General features: G+C 45.0%; 1 protein-coding gene across 3 annotated transcripts in view; it reads left to right on the forward strand.

Moving 5' to 3' along the window:
* The first annotated feature begins 573 nt into the window (after positions 1–573).
* SEMA6A (semaphorin 6A) overlaps positions 574–23,619 on the forward strand; it is a 130,383-nt gene continuing 107,337 nt past the window's right edge. For all 3 annotated transcript variants that reach the window (XM_024743394.1, XM_024743393.1, XM_024743395.1), the window contains exon 1: positions 574–1,357. The gene's annotated coding sequence lies outside the window, so the exon portion shown is untranslated. The remainder of the gene's footprint in view (positions 1,358–23,619) is intronic.

Raw genomic sequence — 23,619 nt, forward strand, 5'->3', positions numbered from 1 at the left:
GTTATTTCTAAGAACAGTTTACACACTTTCTAACTTTAAAAGCAGATCTTCGTTAACAGCATCCTTTCCACTATAGTTTATTTGCTTACTTAACATGCTTTATTAACGCATTGTGTTGTATGTACGTTAACTAATAGCTGTGTTCGTATCTTCGAAGTGTATTTTTAAGCGCACCGGGTTCTATCCAATTCATCTGGGTGCGCAGAGCGTCCATCACTTCTGGAATCTACCTCTTGATACAGTAATCCGAATTAGAAAGGTTCGCCGTTCACTCACCCTCATCCTTTAAAACTTTTCCATTTAAGATAATCGATGAAATCCTTTCTTGTAACTCGCTGCTGCACTACGTCTATTTTTATTAATTTTTCTGATTTGTCAGAGCTCAGCAATGCTGTCCGGGATTCTTTTTTTTTTTTTTGCTACAGCAAATGCGGGGCTGGGGGAGGCAAGGGCTGGCCTCCTGCCGGCATCGCCCCCGCGGGGACCTCGGCCGAGCGCGCGGCGGGGCCGGGAATAGTGGTGGAAGGAAGCTGCGCTGGCCAGTCGATCCAAGGCTCCACCTGCGGCCAAACCGCGTAGGTTCTCCGTCTCTCCGCCTCGCTCGCTAGTGTTCGCACACATAGACCGCAGCTCTCCTTTGGGTCGGAGAAGACGCCAGCCAAAGGAGGCGGGGTTGCAGGAGGAGAGTCCGCTCTGCGCAATCCAGTCCGGGACTTGGCTCCGCCCCGGAGCGGCGGCCTCTCGGGTGACAGAGGAGTAGTGAGCCGCACGGGGTGAGGTTGCAGCCAACTCCGCTCCCCACGCACTCGGCTGTCCAGGCGCTCCGGACGCAGCAGCGGCGCTTCTCCGCGGGGCCGACCGCCCGCGATGTCCGCTTAGGAGCGGCGGCAGCGGCCAGCATTGCCACACCCGCGGCGTAGCGCTCCCAGCCGTGGAGCGGGGCTAGAGGGCGAACCCCTGCGCCAGCCCCCACCCCGCCCCCCCCACCCTGAAATGACTTGTTAATCGGCGCAGACACCACCGAAGGGATTGCCGGAGTGGAATCCAAGTGGAATTTGGATTTGGAGAAGAGTTTCTTGAACATTTACTCCTTTCTTGTTGGTTTCTTTCTTTCTTCCTCTCCCCTTCTCCGCCTGTCATTGGAGATGAATACAGCGCGTTTGCATCCCAGAAAGTAGTCGCCGCGACTGTTACCCCAAAGAGACAAGCACACATGTAGGAATGACAAAGGCTTGCGAAGGAGAGAGCGCAGCTCGCGGCCCGGAGAGATCCCCTCGATAATGGATTACTAAATGGGATACACGCTGTACCAGCCCGCTCCGAGCCCCGGCCGCCTGCCCGTCGATGCACCGAAAAGGTACGGCTGGGGCGCCCCGGCGCGCCCCACCTCCCGGGCGGCTCGGCTCCCTCCTGCGGGTCCCGGGAACGCGGTCCGCACGCCCTGTCTCCGCTTTGTGGTGCTTGCGTTTTATTTTGTCTTGTGTCAGTCTCCCGAGCGTTGCCCGGCCCTGGGGGAGCAGTCGCGAATCCTGCCCGCTGCTCCTCTCCACCCTGCGCCCCAGAGACCGCCGGGCTCCGTGCTGCGAGCTTCCCCACCCGCGCTGCGCACACGCCAGGCGCCGCCCGGGACACCAACCGCGCGGATAGCTCCCTGGCCCTGGGATGTGTATGCAGTACCCGGGGGCTCGTCCTCACTTTCGGGCCAGCAGGCAGCAGAGAAGCCCTGAAAGGGTGAGATTCTCGGAAGTGCCCGGTCCTGGTGCGAAGGCAGGGGAAGGGGTTCTGCCCTCCAGGGCTGGAGGAGGTTGGGTAGAAGAGCGCTGTTTTCGCTCGGCACGAGGTTTGGGTTCAGGGGTTCCGGAGATACGGTGGGGAAGCAAAGAGAATCTTTTGTTGTCGGTGCGGGGTCTGGGCTGGGCTCAGTGGAGTGCGGGAAACTTGTAATGGCCCTGGCACTCGCGCACCCTACCACTTGGTGACATCCCGGCTCCCTCGGACGCTGGCACCAGAGGTTCCGGGCTTTGTTTGCTCGAACGAGTGGCCTCCTCCCAGTGTGCCGCGGCGCCCCCGCCCTGGGTCCTATTCCCCGCCGCAGCTCCCTCCTGGGCGGCGAAGACAGCCTCCGTCGCGTCTGTGTCCCCCTCAAGCACAGAACCCGCCACGCCGGGACTGGCGCCCACTGTGCCGTCTTCTAGAATTTACGAGGTCCCTCTCTGGAAAGAAGGTGTCCCGGGAGGGGGAAGGGTGAGAAGACCAGGCAAGAGATGGCTCAGTGCTTGCTAACCAGACGAGAGCTCTGCCCGGGCCCCAGGTTCTGGATTGTCCGGACTACTTGCTGCGTCTAGAGCGCTGCTTCGCTGGCAGTGGGGCACTCGGGAGCAAGCCCGACAGTGCCCACCCACTCCTCACGACCCTGCTGGGATGGCAAGTGTCTCTTCCCCCAGATGCTCCGCTTTTTTCTCAGCTCCCCACCGTGTTACACAGTGCAAAGCAGGATCCTGAGATCCGTTCCCTCCTCCCACGACCGTAACGGTACAGGGGGAGCCAGGGAACAGTCTGGATTTGTGGGTATGGGGAAAAGGAAACAGGACTCCTCTTTCCCGCTCCCTCGCCGCCCCTCCGCCCAGCGCCGCCTCCTTTTTTTCCAGCGCGGGGCCACTCGACCAGGCGCTTCTGGAAAGTTTCTCTGAAGGCCAGGGGTGGGGGACACTACAGAATTGGGGCTCAGCATGTACAGCCGGCGGGAAACGGAACCCCCAGGGAGGCGGGCGAACCACCCCAGGATACGTACGGCTAGGAGGTAGGAGCCGGTCCTTCGGAGAGTGCCACCCCGGCCGGTGGTCAGCTTGGTTGGGGTCGTGGCGCTGCACTTGCTGGCCCAGTCTCTCAAGCAATTGAGCAAGGGGTGGGCGTTAAGGAGGGGCGAGAAGGGGAAGTTCAGCGCAGCACTCAGGAAGCTGGTGCGGCCACTGTGGACAGCGGCTGGCGCGCGGGTGCGTGTGGACACGGGCCCGGGCTCGCTGGCTCCAAGCTCAGCATCCCAGCCTCCTGCACCCCTCGCGCTGTTTTCCAGCCGGCGGGTGTTCAAGGAGGGGCAGAGCAGGAAATCAGGTGTGCGTGGAGCGGGGTAGGAATGTTTTCACGGCCAAGGCGAGCATTTCCAGGGGCCGCCTCCTGCCTGTACTGCAGGGGGCAGCCCCGCTACCAATCCGCATCGGTCCTTGGGAGAAAGGCGTCTGCTTTGGGAATGTGGTGGCCAGGGATGGCCACAGTGGGATCACTCTCTTGCCTAGGCTGGATGAAAATCAAGTTGCAATTGAATGTGATCCATGAAAGGTTTAAAACACAGGGGCACGAAGACACTCATACACACTCTCTCACATGTACGCCCAACTTTCTTTGCTTGGTATCTGAAAAGATGTTTAACCCTGTTACAGTGTTCTGCCAGCAGGTCTCAGAAAAGCTATTTAATGCCCCCCAGCGCCCGTTCTGAAGTCTTTCCGGGTACGAAGGTCGAGTGCCTTTGCCTTGCCTTCCTCTAATCCTGATAATTGTCTGGTCTTCCTTTCAACATACATCTTAGGCATTTGAAGTCCACAGTCAGCTACTCTTCATGGCAGGGAGAAGATTGTTGGTTCCAGATAATATGAACCCTTTATGAAGGTTTTTCCCCCAGAGTAAAGATACTAGTGCACATTTCTGAATGAAAACATCTTCTTTTTTCACACTTTTTCCAAATGACTACCAGAGGTCAAGATTGCAAGTATTTTGCATGGTTTTTTGAATACCCTGTTTAGTCTGCATGGAGCAGTTATTACAGTAAGCTTTGATTAAACTACTCCAGGCACGAAAGTTAATTATTAACCTAACCTTAAATACTACAGTGGCAACACTGTGTCTCCACCTATTAACCTAAACCATCTGTTAAAAAATAACTGCACTGATTATTTGAATTTGGTTTACCCATGCTTGTTTATATGGTGACTTTTATTCAACTCTTGAGTAACCCCCCACTCTCTGTTATTATTTTGGGTTTAGGACATTCTTACATGAGGCACTTTGCAGACCAATCTGAAAGGAGAAATGAATGACCAACAGATTTAAACCTCTTTTTTTGTGTTATGTCTTTTTTCAACTTGATATAAAGAGGCATTCTAGTTCATGTTTCTCATTTACACTGTTTGGTGACAATCTTCCCAAAGCGTTCTGTTTTGCAGTTATCACCGTTTAGAGATGGGTCACACTCTCATAATGCATGTAATCCACATATGTAAATGTTCAGCGGACACCCAAAATCATGATCTCAGTAGCTACCTGCAGAATGTACTTATTGGATAAAACATCTAAGTTTAAATAGGTTAAAAATTCATAAGAACCACTGTAGAAACTCAAGTAAATATTGAATGAATAAATGAAAGAAGTAGTCCCAAACAGTTCACATTTCTCCACTTAGAATAGACCTAGGCTTTTTTTTTTTTCCCTAAAGTGAAAAAGAAAATCTCTGCCTTCAAGTAAGTGGTTATTGTAAAGTGGCAATAAGTGCAACTCTTTATTTACACACACAGAGACACACGCACAAACACTCACCCCTAGAGTTCTTTCGAAGTCTAGTGAATGCTTTTCCCATCATTAAAAAAATATAGCATTTGCATTCTGAGGAGGTGGATAACATTGCCAAGTGTGTTGAATCAGAAGGATGGCAAGAATTAGGAAGACTGTTACATTCATTGAATAAAATTAAGAAACCCAAATTAAGAACTTGTATTAAATACAAAATAAATCCTCATGCTTTAAAGGCAAATGGGTAGTTGCACTCCTTTATGAAATGGAAGGGAAAATACTGTTTTGGACAAGGAGGTAAGTCACATACTTCAGGGTGTGTACAGAGTGCTTCAGCTCTTTTCTGAGCAGGACAAAAGAGTAATCACGGGAGAGAAAGTTTTTTTAGAACCAGATTTGCCAAGAGCTAATATATTCTCCCATCATATTTGTTTGCAGAAAGGAATCACAGAACAAGCCAAACTAATTGCAGATGCTTTAATCAGGCATCTGCCGTTTGCGACGGTGGAAAAGCCCGCACGTATCTCGGCGCTGCCACCCGCCCTGCACACACACTTTAGGTTTCGACAGTTCACTGCCCTCGTCCCACAGCGAGTGTTCCCTGGGTGTTCACATCTCCAGGGGAAGGGGAAACCTGGAAGCATCCCGCTGGGCCCTCCCGTATCAGTGCCCCCCACTCTCTTGGGGTGCCCTGGAGCCAAGTTGTCTCTGAGAGATTTCTATTCCAGAGTGAAGGCTTTTCTCCTCTGCCTTAAGATGTGCTGTAAGAGCGACTGAGCTGTTCTCTGCTGGCAACCACACAATTGCCTCTTGGGGATGTGGTAAGGTAGGGAAGGGAGGGAGGCATTTAATCCCTCTGAAATGGGCAAGTAAGATGTCATACCACACAAACCTCAAGGGGAGAAGTGAGTTCGGGATACTTCTCAGCATGGGACTATTACTATATAGTTTATACACAAGGGTATCTTGCTTTGTGAAGCAGATGAGTTCTTGCAAACCTTTTTATTAGAATAATTCTAATTCCACTAATGGAGAACGTCACATACAAGTATCAATACTTCGATGTTTCCCAAATAACCCCCTCAGCCCAGACCTCTCTCCTGGATCTGTGATATACACAATGCCTACAGGGGGTAGAATCTAATAGACATCTCAAACCCAAATGCTCCAAACACCTAGTTCTGGATCTTTCTCCTCCACACATGCTTTTCTTATCATCTTCTCCATCTTGGTAAATGGCAATTCCATCCTTTGAGTTTGCTCACGCCAAAAAACTCAGGAGTCATCCTTGACTCTTCTCTTTATGGTACCTGCATCCATTCTAGCTGCCGTGTTGTTAGCCCCACCTTCAGAAAGCATGCAGACTCCCTCTAGGTCTTCCAGCTCAGTGGCCCTCACATTGGCCAAGCCACTGTCTCCTCCTGCTGGGGAACCTGCTGTGTTAGGCTCCCAGCTAGTCTCCGGGCTTTGCTCTTGGCCCCCTACAGTCTTTTCTCAACACAGCAGCTGAAGTGATATAGTTTTTTTTTTACAGATCAGGTTACATGTGCTCAAATGCTTTCCTATCTTATTCCAGTCAAAGCCAGAGTTCTTTCTGTGGCCTTTGTGGTTCCACATGATCTGCACTCGGGTCCCCACCTCTCTGACCTCCACTCCTCCTTGGGGTCACTTGACTATGCTGGGCGTGCTCCCCCCGGGCCCCTTTGCAGGGTCTCTCTGCACTTGCCCTTTCAAGGCTTGGGGCAGTCCTCTGCCCAGAGAGCTGCAGGATTTGCTCCCCTGCACTTACAGTTTCTCTGCTCACATGTCACTTCCTCAGTGAAGGCTTTCCTGATCATATTTGCTTCACCCTTTTGTCGCAACACTCCTTACCCCAGTGGACAGCCTCAGGTTTTTTTTTTTTTCCTCTTAGCACTTTTCACATCCTGACAAACTGTCTGTGGTCCTCATTTATTTTCCGTCTTCTGCTAGACGCGATGCCATTATGTTTCTTTCACTGCTGTATCTCCAGCACCTAAACCTATGCCTGGCACATCACAGCGCTTTCATAACAAGTATTTGTTGAATGAATGAAGAGTGAATCTTTTTGCAAACAACCCGTCTTTCTCTCTTTTGCCTGCTCTTGTTTTTCTACGATATGTGTCCATCAAATGAGACGCCTCTCTGCCTGCATGAGTGTGTGTGTGTCACACTGTCTTCCGTGTACATAGGTGACGCGTCTCATGCACCATCAGTGGAGCATTCACTCTGGGTTGTTTTTCCAGTCTTCGTGATGGATTGATCGTTCCCACACTCACATCCAGTCAGTCCCCTTCTATAGCCAAGAGCACACATCTGTGGGACACCTGGTTGAAGCTGGAGGGAATGTGAGTTAGGTAGAATCACCCTTCTGAGAAACAGAGCTAAGAAGACAGCCAGCACTTACGGAGACTGAGCTTTTGACCTTGGACTCATTTGTTCTGCATTTTAACCACTGGCCACAGAACCTTCTTGCCTTTTTGGAGTTTGCTAATAGTAGCTTTTAAAATTCAACTTTCTGGGGCTTCTCTGGTGGCGCAGTGGTTAAGAATCGGCCTGCCAATGCAGGGGACATGGGTTTGAGCCCTGGGCCAGGAAGATCCCACATGCCGCAGAGCAACTAAGCCCATGTGCCACAACTACTGAGCCTGCACTCTTGAACACGCAAGCCACAACTACTAAGCCTGCACACCCCAACTACTGAAGCCCACGCATCTAGAGCCCGTGCTCCACAACAAGAGAAGCCACTGCAATGAGAAGCCAGCCCGCGCACCGCAACGAAGAGTAGCCCCCGCTCACCGCAACTAGAGAGAGCCCGTGCGCAGCAACGAAGACCCAACACAGCCAAAAATAAATAAATAAATTTATTAAATAAAATTCAACTTCCTACCAGGAGGAAATAGTATGCCCATTAACCCACCTTTCTATCCTGTCCCAGTGCGGTGATAACTGTTGTTGAAGACCCTGTTGTTGGAGTTGGACAACCTGTGTTCCAGACTCACTACAACAGACAAGCCACTTTTCTCAAGCTGCATTATTTTAAATAAAAATTGTGAATAGTAAACCTATGCTTTCTATCTAGTAGGACTGCTGGGAGAATAATATGAAATCATGAATGTAGCTGTATTCGGTAAAATACAAAATGCACTCTGGAACTTCCCTGGTGGCGCAGTGGTTAAGAATCTGCCTGCCAATGCAGAGGACATGTATTCGAGCCCTGGTCTGGGAAGATCCCACGTGCTGTGGAGCAACTAAGCCTGTGAGCAACAACTACTGAGCCTGCGCTCTAGAGCCCTCAAACCACAACTAGTGAGCCCACGTGCCACAACTACTGAAGTCCACACACCTAGAGCCCACGCTCCACAACAAAGACAAGCCACCGCAATGAGAAGCCTGCGCACCTCAACGAAGAGTAGCCCCACTCGCCACAACTAGAGAATGCCCTGGCGCAGCAACGAAGACCCAACACAGCCAAAAAATAATTAATTAATTTTTTTAAATGCAGTCTGGAAATTTGAAAAGTTTGATGCTGACTCCTTCCTCCGCTCCCGAGACCTCAGGCCTAGCAGACACCCTGCTTCATTGTCTTCTAAATCATAAAAGAAAGATTATACTGTGTTGATGTCATTTTAATGTAAACCACATTATGAAGTTAAGTAAGATCCTCAAATTCACTGAAAATGCACAATCTGCGTAGTGTACAGATGGCAACTTTATGAATCAGATGCCAACCGTGTCAACTAGTGATTGTTTCCAATGTGACCAATGAATTGGGCAAGGTCATAGGAGTGGCACTCTGCCAGGCATTATAAAAAAAAAAAAGTAAGGGCTTGTTTCTGCTCAGGTAAGTTCTAACACAGCTCATGTCGGTGAAAGCATTAGCGTAGAACAGACACATCAGGGCGAACTAGGAGTGAGAGGAAAGAAGTTTTGATCTTTGCTATTTGCTACTATCTTCCCCACCAAATACAGGGCAAATTCATTCGATTTTGTGGCATGAGTTTATAAAAAATGTGCAAGAACTGTTGGAGGGAGGGCTGTAGACAGCTCTGGAGGTGATGCAGAGGTCACACATCTTAGGCAGACACAACACAGACTGCATCCCATTTTTTGCCATTTACAAATAGTGTGACTTTGAGCCAGTTATCTGCCTCAGTTTCCCTTTGTAAAATGCTACAGTTTACATTTGTATTACAGTTGTCGAGGAGAGTAAATATGACATCTGTAAGTTTCGTGGCCCAATGCCTGATACACTACACACACTCATTAAATATAAAGTATTATTTTTATTTGGGTGACAGTTGTCATGGAGAGTGCCCTGGTGGGGAGAGTACAAAAGGAAATGGCCTTACAAATCTGTGACATAAAGAGATGATGCGAAGGAAACACCTTTGGACTGGAAAGGAACATTCACACCGTAAGTAAAATACACCCACTAAAGAATCTGAGAGTACCCACATTTGAAATCTGAGAGCTGCCCATAATGACTGTTCAGGGATGAGTTGAATTGACCCCAAGGACCACATAGGGGAGAAGCTTGGCTGTCCATCAACTTCTCCAAGAGGCTATGGCTGGGACTACTGCATGAGGGTCTTTATGGTGGCCATATTTGCCAGGTCAATCTTCCCTGGCCAAGCCTGAAACAGTGACAGTTTGCGAGCACCTGAATCTCCACACAGAAGCGAACCACTACCTTCCCCACCAAATGCAAGGAAGTAGTCACCTCCCCGCAGTGGAGATGGTGATTACTGCTGATATATTGCTATACAACCTGAAATTTGATTCAAATGATAATCATACAGTTTCTTATCTTATCTGACTCCTCAGAAGCACAGCAAAAGGGGCAATATTATCGCTGCAGTTCCCTGAAGGAACAGGAATCCCTCCATGGCTTAGAATTACAGTTATTTTCATCTAGGAAAATGTTTTTCTCTTCAATTTTGCAAGTGGAAAGAGGACATACAGAGAGGGGAATAAGTCAGCAATTCACATGCCCCAAAGACTGAAGGACCAGGTCCTGTGGAGCAGCCAGTGTGCGACTGTTGCTTTGAAAGTACTGTTAGTAATAGATGTTTCCACATACAGCCTTGAGACCTGAGGCTTTCATTTAATATGACTCAGCACTTGCTAGTGGTTTCCAACTAACCTATAATTGCCATCTGCAGAAACTTTAATTCAAAGAATCCAAGCCAATTCAAAAACCTTAGCGGAAGAATCTCTAAAATTGATGCCATTTATCCCTCTCTTATCCCTTCTGCCCTCCCACGTGTTTAAGACCAAGCCTTTGGCCATGATTTGATTTGAAGCATTTATAGAACAGAACAGGATCTGGCATTGAACACAATGAAAACATGCCATTGGAAAATAAGCATTTGAGGGACTGGGAAATAAGGGATATATTAATTGTGGTTTAATGTTATATGAGAGTTTTAAAGCCAGGCTTTCTGTGGATCTATTCTTCCTTCCTTTTTCCTATTCCCGAGTCCTTTTTTCAGGAACGTACTCAATCTTTTCATCAATATTGCAGCGACTCTAGGGCTTGCCTCACCCCCAGACTCCTACCGTCCTTGAATGGGGAAAGTAAGAGAATACTGATGGAGCCGGTGAATGGAAACGTTCCTTTCCTGAAAATGGAATGCTTTACGAAAAACTGCACTCCACAAAAAAAAACACCCAGAACAATCCAACAACTGTCTCTCCTTTTTACCCTGAGAGCCACTTGACTTCATTCACATACTTTGGTGTTTGAATGCCTTTGTTCTTAGGCCTCAGATACCCAGGTGGAACACCAGCCTATTAAGCCTTTCACTATTCTAAAAACGTGAGCATCTGAGTTACTAAAAACATTCTCATCTCTGCAGAGTGAGCGATAACTAGAAACCCAACTGTTCACGGCATTCTAAACTGGGGTATAGGTAGCAGAATGGCAGTTGAGTGGATTTTTATAAGGAGAATACTTGTTAATGGTTTCTGAGATGGATTCTGTGCTAATTCTTCTCGCATCATGAAGGATGGCCCTAGCTAGACACTGTCGCTGGGATCTTCATCTATTAATCATGGAGGCTACTTTCTTATTCGGTTGCCATAGTTTCAGGGCCTCAGATAGTGTTGGGACGTCTTGGGAAAGGTTTGAGATCTACTAGGCTTGCGACGCTTGCAGTGATTTTGGCTATTGTGGTCTTCTGAAAGCACTGAAAACCGCTTCTCGTATAATTCAGCGTTGGATTAAAAGAGCCAACTTCTGAGAGGGTCTCTCTGGACCTTGTTACGTGCACATCCAGGCTGATAATTTACTCCAGGATTTGCCTCTTACTCAGTTTTGCTGGTAAAAAATTACAGTCCAGGGGCTGATGTCACTTTCATCTTTCGACAAGAAAGCCAACGGGTACGAACTCTTCATTAAGGCTGTCTCTAAACGTGGAGGTAAACGAGGCCATTCCTGACTTCGCTCAAATCTCAGTTTCACAACTTGGTTTTGGCTCTGTAGATGGCTAAATAAATAAAATGACCTCACGAGTGTTGTATGTTGTGCTTTGGTACGGCCATGTAAACACTCGTGCTTTCTTTCCTTCAGGTTTCGCCTTTATTTTCTTTGGTTCGACGCACATTCCTAAAGGGCTAGAGACCATTTGACTGCATTTTGCAACACTGGCCCAAAGGTCTACTGTTTTGCCAGCTCTTGAGTGTCTGAGCGTTTTTTTCTTCCCGTGATTATAATATCTTGCTATTTCGGGTTGATGAGGAAAAAGCTCTCCAGTGGCGGACATCTCGTGTGACCTGGTCAAGAAAAGATCTGGAGGACTAAATTGCTACAAGAGGGAGATACACGCACCCCATGATTTATGTGCTTCATGTGTGATGAAGAACACAGCGCTCCTTTGTTAGGTAGAGTTGGCCTTGTGTAACAGATACTGGTACACTTCTTAATGTTTTAGTTCCCATTTCTCGAGTGGACTTTCAAGGACTCCTCCATCAGTCTAAGCCCAGCCATTTAATTCCTTTGTAAATTAAAACATAAAATAAAACCATCTCACACTTGAAGCAAACAGCACTGAATTCAGGACATGCAGTGCAGCAACTGAAAATCCAGGCGATTTCAGAAGAAGAAAACCTTGAATTCATTACAAATGGGCCTCATCTAGAATATTAGTCATTTTTTTTAAACTAGAAAATAACTAGTTTTTATTTCAGGGTGAGCTTCAAAGCAGCCGTTTTAAATTTCCCCAGATCCAGCCTGCCAAAATTTTTGTTTAAGATCAACAAGAATTTTTAATACACGTGCCTATTATATTGACCCCTCCCTTACTCAACCACACTAAATGATTGATCTTAGAGGCCAATAATTTGAAGTAAATTAAAAGGATAACATGGCCTTAATTGCTACTGGCTTCACCAGGCTTCTGGGCACAGGAATTCCTTGCGGAGAAACACTTCTAAGTGTCACAGCAGTTTTTGATCATGTGGTCTGGCTTACCCATAGGCTGCAATTATCCCCCCAGACCTCCCCCACCTCCCCCTCAAATATCTCTGTGAAGCAAATATCCATTTGTAAATTCAGTATTAGGGACCCCTGATTATTCCGCAGGGTCAGAAAATAGGTCCTGCTTGTTTTAGAGTATTCTTTTAAGATAGTTTTTTTTAAAAAAAAAGAAAAGAAAAAAAAAGAAAAAAGCATGGAGTGGGGAGGACAATGGGATTAATATTTCAGATCAGAAGCTTTTTTTGTTCGAAGAAGAGTTTGTGGGAATTCAGTTTGCTGTCCTGTCGACAATGACAAGGTTGTGATTACTCTTTGGTATCTGGTCAGAGACGACATTGCACGCTGCAGCCTTACGAAAAGTAAGCAGTGCTTTTGTGAGGCTGTCAGTCAAATACAATGTAGACTTTAGGTAACCTTAATTAATGATTTCTGATTACAGATTTTTTGGTGTCTCCGAGGCATCCATGCCTCGGAGGCTGCGTTTTGCTGGAACATTTTCAGACAGTGGTGACTTGAACATGCTTCCATTATCTTGCCATGCAAACCATACTAGGTTCTTATTTTATGAGAAATGTGATTCTGTATCATTTGCAGACTGATCATATAAAGAATGAAATATCACTTGGGGAACAGCTGAAATTTATAAGTGATGTGGAGTGTTTTGAATCTTTAGAGGAATCATTTTTTATTTTAAAGGAATTTACCTATCAAAATTGTTGATATATACTGGCTCCTAGCTGGATTCGAGGCCATGCCTTCCAAAGATTGAATGGGGCTTTGAGCAGTGCCCCAATTCTTTCAAATGAAAGCCACTTATGCTGGGGATACTGGACCAAGTGGTATTTCCTTCGCCTAAAAGTACTCTTTCCCGAGTGCTAACCGTAACGACCAGAACACTATAGGCACTGGAGAGAAACAGGCCTAACTTTTGATTCACAGTACTTTTCCCGTGTCATGAGTTTTAGAACAGATATCAGGAAGCTGAACCGTGATGTTAATGCGCTGCTTACATTCAACTTTTAACTAGAGAGGCCTAATGAAAGTTAGGTGTAGTATATTAATGCCAACTTATGGACTAAACTACTGAGTGAAGAATCATTTTGCAGCTTACACGAAACTCTTAGTAGCACATAACCTGTCTAGATTAGCATAATCTGTGCTTACGAATTATAAATGCTTAGCTTTTACAATTAAGCTTACTGATCTATAAGCGTCTTAATGAGAAATTACCTAAGTTGGTATTATTTGCTGTACTGTGTTCTAGGGTAGTGATTATCTGAAATAATTGGCAAGATGGTTGTCCCACTGCATGCAATATGGTTTTACTTCTAATATAAATTAAGTCAACCCTGTGTTATGATCCCATGTTTGCCCAGACAAGAGGAGATGCTACCGGTGTCATCTAGAAGGAACAGAGTAGTTTCATACGTAGCCAAGAGGAAGGTAACAAACATCTTTTGGATACTTGTCTTTTTTAAAGTGATGTTCAGCGTACAGGGAAAAGTTTTCTATTAAAAAGTCAACTTTTATCTACATGGTGTTTCCGTTCGTTTGTGATGAGGGGAAGTTCAACATGTTGAATATGCTGATTCATTAATTCTCCTGGGCGATCTTGGAGTGTGGGGCTTTCGTTTTCATATTTTGTCACGTCCAGAACGCAAGACCTGTGAATACTGCCCAAACACATCCATTCCCAAGAATGAAAAGGACAACAGAACTGCCATTGCTGTTAGAAAACAGCCACTTCCAGTTCCCCAAGCCAGGTGTGCAAGAGAAGGCTTTGCAACGTTGTGAACAGCCTGACATTATCGCATTGTTATTGAAATGCAAATTCCTCTGAGCAGAGCTTGCAAAGGTTTCCAACATAGGACTGGGGCAATGTCTTTTCTTGCTTGTTGTCAACCATACCCAGTCTTCACTGGAGGGCTCATTCTATTAAAAGTAATCATAATGCATTGGCATATTTCATTGTTTCTTATTGCCTGTGTTTCAAGTGCCGGCCTTCCCAGGATGGGAGAGGACAGACTGGCTTACAGCCGTGAGGCGCAAACCCAGGACTGCTCTGCCCAGGAAGGAGTCTTGCCAAGTCCCGTATCAGATTTAGGCTTAGTGGTGATGATCAACATCAACAGTATTTAACAGTGTTATTACTACTAATAAAGACCTCGCTATATACTGCTTATATTTTTCAAAGTGTGTTTGTAAACATCACCTCATTTAATATTATTACAACCTGGGTTAGGCAGGGCAGAAATTATTATGCCCAATTTTAAGATGAGATAAACGAGGTTCAGAGAGGTCAAATGATTGGCCTAAGAGTATATACCCCTGGTAAGGGGCTTGAGACAAGGTCCCCAGCCTTCTGAATCTGCGTTTTTTATGTTCCGTGCCATTGTACGGTTTACTCAATACTTTAAAAAATTTTGAAAACGATTTACAGTCTTCCAGCTGAAGATGTTTTTACATTATGCCTACTATGCAGATTGACTACTGCCACGAAACAAGCTCAGAAGTAGCTTTCCAAGGACTTCACCTGAGGGTTCACTGCCATTGGGACCTAAATTCCTGGTTCTGGGTGGAATGCTATTGCAGGTCATTGTCTCCAGCAGCTCTTAGGGCCTTGAGTCTGTCATCCGAAAGGACATCATTTGAAAAATGAAGGATGTTGTTATTTAGGATTCTAGTCCTGTTTTATAGTAGGGATAAAAATAAACAGCAACATAAAAGTGGAAACTTTGACCCTGGGGCAGGGTACAACTGGAGGGACAGAGGGGTGAACCAGATATTCAGCAGGAATATCCTCCTGGGTCTTGCAACTTGTACCTATGAAACAGAAACACACTTTTAGCAAGGAATAAAGTAGACCAGATGGCTCAACATAAATGGATCTTCCCTCTGACCAAGGTTATTTTACTCCTCTGGTCCACGCTGCTGGGTCTAGTGAAAGCAGCAGTTCCGTTTAATTCAGCAGATAGATATTTAGCACCTACTCTAGGCAAGTTCTCGATACTGCAGAGACACAATGATGACCTAGTTCAGAATTTACTGATTAAGTGCATACCCATTCAAGGCCAGACATTGGGTCGACATTCTATCGAGGAAGTTAGATTTGCAAAAAATTACTATAGGGTCTGAGGTCTGACTATTCTCCATCCCCAAAGTAGAGTGGTAAGGATGCTAAGGACAGGAAGGAGTGCTGTGTCCAGCTGGGGAGGAAGCATTTCAGCTGCATTTAAAGAATGAGTGAGATTTTGGTACATGGGAGGCAGGGGGCAGAAGAGCAGTGGGGCTAAGGGAGAGAGGCAGGAGCAAAGGCCAGAGGCAGAGAAATGCAGGATTTGGCCCCAGAGCAGCAAGGGGGCCTCCTGATGACTGGTGATGTGGCCTAAAAGCCCAGCGGACAGAAAGAGGGATGGAGAGTAGCTTGTGGAGGGCTCTGCCCTGCTGAAGAGGTGGGACTTGGAGCTGCAGGCTCCAAGCTTTTCAGCAAGATGATGATGTCCTCAGATGTGTGTTTGAGAAATATAAATCTGCTAGCACTGTGAGTGGAGAAAAAGGAAACAGATTCTGGGTGTGTTGACAAAGTACAGCCATCAGGACTTAGGGACCAGTTGGACGTGTGGGATAAGGGGGTAGAAGTAGTAAAAAATGGTTCCAAGATGTCACGTCTGGGGAGCTGAGTGGATCATGGTGGCACTGGCCAAGACAGGAACCCAGGTTTACAGACAAAATAGTTAATATTTAACAGCTATCATAAAACCATATGTAAATGACACATAAGAAGCCAAACGCCAAAGCCCGGGATGAGTTCTATTGTGCTCATACCCAGCTCTGTAAAACGAGTGCTAAAGATTTTAAAATTAAGAGCATTTAAACTGTTGCATTTGGTCTGGCAGCGGGGACCACTTTCTCCAACATTAGGGAGGTTAATACCATGATATGAGGTGGATAATAACGAGAAAGACTGAAGCACCGTCCAGTGCCTCTATAAAAACTGGCTACAAAGTACAGGAGGAAGGAGAGCACGTGACTCGCTCATGGAAGAATCAGGGCCTAGATGGAGCCACCTGTTTCCTATTTTTTTCATTCTGAACGGTTTTACTTCATGCAAGTCTTTGAATTCTGAAACTAAATGTAGATGTGTTTGTCCCTTCCTCCCCTCTCTCCTCCTAACCCTGCCTGGGGCATATCTACCAGTGTTCATCTCTTAAGTTGCCTTATGCAACTGAAATGTTACAGATGATGTAATTCACAAAACACAAATAACACCTAAATTGTGTTGTTTATTTAATAAGCCAGTGTTAGCAGACAGCTAAGCCTAGTTTTGCTGCATTATGCTAAAATTGAACACTGTTTATTGTAGTAGAAGAAAAAATGTGTTGAGTAATATTTTATTTAGGAAGAAATAAACCTTCAATACATAGGTGAATGAGGTATTACAGATTTCGTTTTATGGTTTCAACCTTTAGATAAGTACTGATACAGTACAGTTGTCCACAAGAATCCTCCAAAGGCCTTTAATAGTTGAAACTAACTATTTTCAATAATAAATAAAACTATTTTCAAAAATAAATATTTATGCTATAAAAAAGAACCCTAAAAAGATGGATAGTCTGTCTTTACCCTTCACAGTGCATTTTTATTTCAGAGGCTTCTACATGAAACTTCTAACAGGAAAGTTTTATTCCATAATAAAGTTTTGTTTTACATTTTAAAAGGTTGAATAATGGAAGTGAAAAAAAAAAACAGGATTGGAAACATCAAGTATCTTCAGGGGACTTTAACAAATAAGGGAGTTTCTAGAAGGGAGAAAACGTTTATGAAATTGTTTGAAGTCTTCTAAAGGCACATTCAAATTAAACATTAAAGAATGATCTGATGATTTTTTTTACCCTGGGACACCATACTTGAGTTGCTGTTATCTATTGTACTATGCCAAAGTACTGCTTGGTGTAGGATTACTCAGTTTCTAACTTGCAGGCTGCCCTCTAGTGTTACTTGATATCAACACAACTACTTTTGTTTACATTCCGGGAAAGCTGAAAAAACATACAGAGACTCTTACCATCTACTGATAGTTAGCAGCTAACCTAGCCCAGCTAGTCGCTGTCTCTAAATAGTGTTAAGAAGTTTGATACCTGCTTTGAAAGGTGGTGAACAAATTTAAATGTGTCCATCACCAAAGCTCTTGATGGCAAAGAGGACAATATGGTGTGGAAAAGCACACACATGACTGGGAATTCCAACCCCGTATAAGGAGTTCAACACCGAACAAGAAGTTTTAAGACTGCGTTATCCAATTAAGTTCACTTATATTTTCTTTTATGTCACGCAAAAGAACAATATACGATGAAATAAGCTCTGTCAAATAAGTCTAAAAGACCTTCTTTAATAAGTTTAAATTAAAATTATAAACGTCAAGAAAGAATTTTCAACCACCATCGGGTGGGAGATGTTTGACCAGATAGCCTCACCTCCAAGTCCGTGGCATAATTAGCCCTCAGGGAAGAGTTCTCTAACTTCAGTACACTATCCTATTACAGACCTTCAATGAGTAAATTTCAGTACTTTATAGATTATCCTCTGAAGATATTGAGAAGCACGCACTGCAGCCTAAACTGTGGCATTAAGTACTTTCTGACAGTAGTGCCAGCTCTGCTTTTTCTCAGATGAAGAGTAAGCATACTCCAGAGTCTGCAATAAGTGGAGAGAGTAAATTTCAATCTCCGTAGCTATCTTCTGCATGTGTAATGTTGGCATCCTCAGTGGGTTACGGAGGTAACGTTACCACGTTCCAGGTACATCCAGCTCATAGCAGTAGAGTGACTGACATGAATTTGATAGAAATGTTGACTGATGATTTCCCTAATTTTGAGACTAAGATCAGGAAAAACAACTAAGATCTCATTACTGCTAGAGAGACACAGAACGAAGCTGAGGGTTAAAATTGCATTTGGGAGTCAACTTTTCTTCTAGAGGGGTGACATGATGCAGGAGTTAAAAGTATGAGCTCTGGAGTTTCCTGTTCTGTTGGCTGTGAGATCTTGGGAAAGTCACTTAACCTCTCTGAGCCTTGTTTTCCTCACCTGTGAAATGGAAATACTAATAGTGCCAACCTCATAAAGCAATTCTGATGGCTGAACGAGACCATATGTACCAGAATGATGTCTGGTACATGGTAAGCACACAATAAAAATTATCTACTATAATTTGACACCAAGTTCTCCTAACAGAATCGGCTAAATTCAGTGTTTCATGTTACCAGGAGGGCATGGTTGTTGGCATGTAAGTTAAAACTGAAATGACAAGATGATAGTGACCAGATAAGTCTTTCTGCCTGCTTCTATCTCTGTCTCTTTCTCTATGTACTTCTGTGTGTCAGAGCCTGATTTTAAATAGTTGATTGAATAATCATTCATTTCTTCATTTTATTTAGGAAATACTTAGCACACATCTACAATATGCATTGAGCTATATTATATATTAGATCCTACTAGATAATCCCAAAATATTAAGTGGGTGTTAGATGAATAGGTTTTGATCCCATTTTAATTTGCCTTTGTTGGGTCTGGCATTCAGTGAGGAGCCTGTGTTTCTCAGGCTTATGCCACAAGGCTTCTTACACTCTGGGAACAGACCATGTAGGAACTCCAAAGGAATAATACTGAGGGAGTTTTCTCTGCTAGATTGTAGTTAATGTTATATTTGGAATCACAATATTTCACAGAGGGCCCAAAGGTCTCTGTTAATCTAACCTGACTCAAAATCAATGTGTAAATACAAAAAGTTTATATGACAAAACTTTAAGGTATATATGGCATTAACTACATACACCAATAAGCTAAAAGCGTCAAACTGATTCACTGGCTTTAAACACTTGTTTTTCACAAAACCCAAGAACTGAACAGCAAAGTAGTTGGATTGGAAAGTGAATCCCTATTCCAACCCAGCCTTCACCCCCTACTTCCCCCGGGTGCGATGAGAGGACAGAAAAGAGGTTCACTGATTTAAGAAGAAACACAAGGGCCAAGCTGATCGTTAGCTCTCAAGCAAACACAAGTTAATTCTGGATTTATCCATTCTAAGTACTTACTCCAGTGGGCAAAGCCTAATTCACAAAAATAAGGGAGCTGCCGGTCAGGAGTTAGTTAGGTAATGTGTTGGAGACTGCGCACTTCCTGAGATGATGGATGATGGGAACGCCGGCCCTCCTCCCCTGTGGCGGGGAGGATTGTGTTTGTTTGGTATTCACCCAAACTCAGGACCATCTGACAGCTGTTTGGTGTTTCCTGTGAAATGGACTTGGGCCCTAGCCAGATGCTAGTGGACAGACGTCCACAACACAAAACCGTCATCAAAATAGGCGCTAATTGGCACCCTCTTAACGATCAGAACAAATAAGGCGGGAATGGGCAGGATCTGACGTGACCATCCCAAGGTCCAAGCCTGCCTCTCCCGGCTTAGGGAGGAGGCCTTGTTGGGAAACCCAGCTTTCTCCGTACTCAGGGATTTGGGGTTCCTGGGCTCTGTGACAAAACCTCCACAGCAGATATTTAGTGTTTGCTTTGAGTGTATGGATGCTTGTGTGTAGGTGCTTAAGAATCGAAACCTTTCAAGAAGGTGGGCAAATCAGGGTTGTTTGGACTTCACCGCCCTCCTAGGCAGTTCTTAAGAGTGCGGAATTTTCTCCACAAATTTGGTTTCTATGCAGTGTTTTTTGAACACATACTTTATAAAAATTATCACCTATTACCTTCATGTGAACCCTCAAACAGAATGTGTGCACTTCATACCTCTGGTTGTACTTGGCTAGTAACAGCTGCAGCATAATTTTGTTCAAATATTTTGGATAAAATGGATTTTTAAAAACCTAAGTTAAAGTGAGTATTTCAGGGGCAAACTGGTTTGACAATGCCCCATTCATAATTAGGTAGAGTTGTTCCTACTTGTACAGGCTACAATCAACTGTCTTTGATTTCAACAAACTGTCTTTTGGTGCCTCGGGCACTTTTTGAGTAGGGATTCTCGCCTCTCTTCTCTCCGTTTTGCAAGTTGGGCACAAACTCTTATATCCTGGATTATTACTACTAACAGAATATTACCTATCTGGAGACTGACAAATAATTCTTTGTAAAGCAAGACGTAGTTTTGTAATAAGTGATTTGGAACATTTTTTTCCTGATGTTACTGTTCATTGTTTTCCCTGGATTCAGCTCATATGCAGATGAGGACCCAGAATAGAGACCCTCCCTAACACTTCAGACTCTGCAGCCCCTATTCCCACCCCCATGCATTAAAGCCTCCTTTTCCCCACCCCTTTCCAGAGCTAAAGTTCCAAGAAAGACTCATCCTCCACCCAGTTCTTTCTAAAACATGCTCTATACTAACCCAGCTAAAGAGGCTGGACACATTTTACTAGTCCTTTCTATAACTGTTTATCCAAAAAAATTATAGACTTTCAGGTTGAGTGTGAGAAGATGACTTACCATTGTATTCATCCTGGTTGAAATTCTCTAGGTTTTTTTCCCTAACATCTTACTCTCTGGATTTCTCTGGCCCAAAAATACAGCCCCTCCTTTCCATTCTCTAGTGCGGTTCCTGCTCCCCCGAATGAAAGGCAGCTGCAACTAAAGGAGCTAGAATATGCGCAGCAACCAATGCTGGGTCCTACTGAGCCCATTGTTTGCTCCCAGCACTGTGGAGCCAAATCTCATTTGATAGCACAGTGTGTTCTAGGAATTCTACTTCATCAGTACAACAGACCTTCTCTAATGCTTTCCTCTTTTCCCCACTTGCCGCTGTCACAGCGCCGCACAGCCCCGCGGCCAGCAATTATGATTCACTTCTCGCCAAGGCTCTGCTCACCCCCATTTGCAGGGGGCCACAAGGTATCAGCTGCCATATTAAATAGATGCTAATGACACCGAGCGTGATCAGCCAGAGCAGTCGACGTGATGGTGTGGTTAAGATTTAATCCCTTTGAGGGACTGAACTTGGAGTTCAGAGGTGGTCTCCCTACAGTGGTTACATGAAGGTTTGTAAGAAAATCTGGCTAAAATTATACTTGGTGGATTTTCAAGTGCTTAACCATCAATGAGGTGGCTATCTGTGTTTAAACTGAACATATTAATAAAAGTTTCCCAATACAGTCACGAAAAATAGGCCTGATACAATGTGTTATCTGAATGTCCTATATGCATTTATATTTTTAATCTACAGTTTTCAAAGCAGTTTGCAAACTCGTAATGTTGTCCTCATTTTCCCAGTGGAGAAGTGTCCTTTGGTGCCTCACAAGGATTCTTGGGAAGAAGGAATGCTCTCCAGAGTACAATCAACTCCCCCTGGATCCTCATCTGTCAGGGAGATGCTTTTCTCCTGGAGACGGGATCTCCATCATTTCTTATGTATCCCTATATCCAATCCACGTAAAATTTCACTTTAACTTTTTTTTTTTTTTTTTGCGGTACGCGGCCTCTCACTGCTGTGGCCTCTCCTGTTCCGGAGCACAGGCTCCGGACGCGCAGGCTCAGCGGCCATGGCTCACGGGCCCAGCCGCTCCGCGGCAGATAGGATCTTCCCGGACCGGGGCACGAACCCGCGTCCCCTGCATCGGCAGGCGGACTCTCAACCACTGCGCCACCAGGAAAGCCCACTTTCTTAACTTTTGAGTATATTTTGGCAATGCCTGAATGAAAATGTTTTGTTTTTTTTTTTGTCACCTCTGGCAGCACGTGGCGCCACTTATGAAATAGTCTTCTATTGGATGTGTAAAACCGCCCCATTAATAACACTTCCTGTAAGTAAGTGTGAGTATAAACAGTCATCCACCACTGCTGTAAAAGGCTTTGAGAGAGGATCTGATCTGCAGATCTGCACCTGAATGACAGGTGCAAATGCTCCTCCCGGTAGAGAGGATGCAACCTAATGCCCCACCTAAATGCCCTCACCTTCTCACCTTCCACCTCCTCAGGTGCTTACCGGCTTGCTCTATGGCCTCGAGCAACCATGCCGAAGAGCATGCTTCATCCTAACGGGCCCCACCCTGGAGGATTTCAGTTAGTACCAAATCAGTAATTGACCTGGAGGGTGACCAAGTAATTAGTGCAAGGCTTTCAACGCTCTTTTATATGCACCATCTCATTTGATTCTCACAATACACAGTGGCACCTGTCTCTGCCCTAGTTTGGAAAAAGAAACATTCTCCTCTTGAATAAAAAGACAGTCAGTGTAAAGTTATGTGTGCTCATTATTTTGCCCAACTTTTGTGCTTTGTAATTTTCAGCTTGGCACACTAAAACATGTTGAAAATGATGGTTGGCTACAAAATCCTTTTTTAAACAGAAATGTGAACATCAGAGAAAGCCCGAGGCCGTGACTACAGCTATTTTACACATTCTGGGAAATTTTCAAGAGTAAGAACAAAGACCATGGCTCACCTCGTAGTGCTCTCCAGCTTAATCAGTAATTCTCCCACTGCTGTCAGTGACATGCGGTGGTGGCCTGCCTGCATTTTTTATTGTCACCGTGTCTTTAGGTTAATGTAGATCGCTGAGTCAGGATCTACAGACAGGATCCTGTGACACACTCTCGGGAGAGGCCTTGTGTGGCAAACGTCAGGCAGGTGTTCTTTAGAGCCCTATCCTAGCTGTCAGAAAGCTGATGGCTCCTGATACTTTTAAGTGTCAGTTCAGACATTCTAATTCCTTAGTGGGATTTTTGATGTTTTTGTTGTAGCGTGTCTGCATTTAATTGCAAAGAGGAAGCTGACAGAGCAAGCCTGTTGTGATTACATCCTCTAAGATACCTATTCTATCTGAATCCAATAATCAGGTCAAAACTTAGGGGTGGGTGGGATGGAAATGACTTCAGCAAACGAAACCATGTGTGTGAGAGAAGAAAGGGAGCATGGCAGTGGTCACCAGCAGAGAGGCTGGAGCTTGGGTACAGAAAGTTCATCACTCACTGGGCTGTGTGACCTCAGGCAAACTTCTTAACCTCCCTGTTCCTCAGTTCACTCCTCTGTATAATGGAATAGTAATGGTGTCTGCCCCAGAGGGTTGCTGTGAGGATTAAATGAGTCAATATGTGTAAATTGCCTTAAGGGTCTATTACATACTAAGCAGTAGATAAGTGTCTGGTATTTTTACTTTTTGCCCCCAAATCTGTTTACGTAAGCATGCTGATGAGGAATAAGCTACAAAGAGTGTGTGTGTGTGTGTGTGTGTGTGTGTGTGTGTGCGCGCGCGCGCACGCGCTAGAGAATGTGATATAGAATTGATTCGACACGAATTATGACATGGGCAAGTTTGCCCTTTTGGGCCCACCTTATCTGCTTTGACACCTTCCCTACACCCAAAGCCCCTGCTCTGTCAATCCCGTCCTCCACCTTCCCGCTTCAGATTCTTCTACCCGTGTTCTCTTCGGTCATGGCCTGTATCCCACCTAAGTGACGTTTTGAAAATTCCATAAAGCTACTCAACTTTGAGGTCCCCAAGAACAGAGACTATACCCTTATCATCTTTGCATTCAGTGTTGTTTTTTTTTTTTTTTTTTTTTTTTTT

Source organism: Neophocaena asiaeorientalis, unplaced genomic scaffold (assembly GCF_003031525.2).
Source record: "Neophocaena asiaeorientalis asiaeorientalis breed wild unplaced genomic scaffold, Neophocaena_asiaeorientalis_V1.1 scaffold26, whole genome shotgun sequence".
NCBI lineage: Eukaryota > Metazoa > Chordata > Mammalia > Artiodactyla > Phocoenidae > Neophocaena > Neophocaena asiaeorientalis.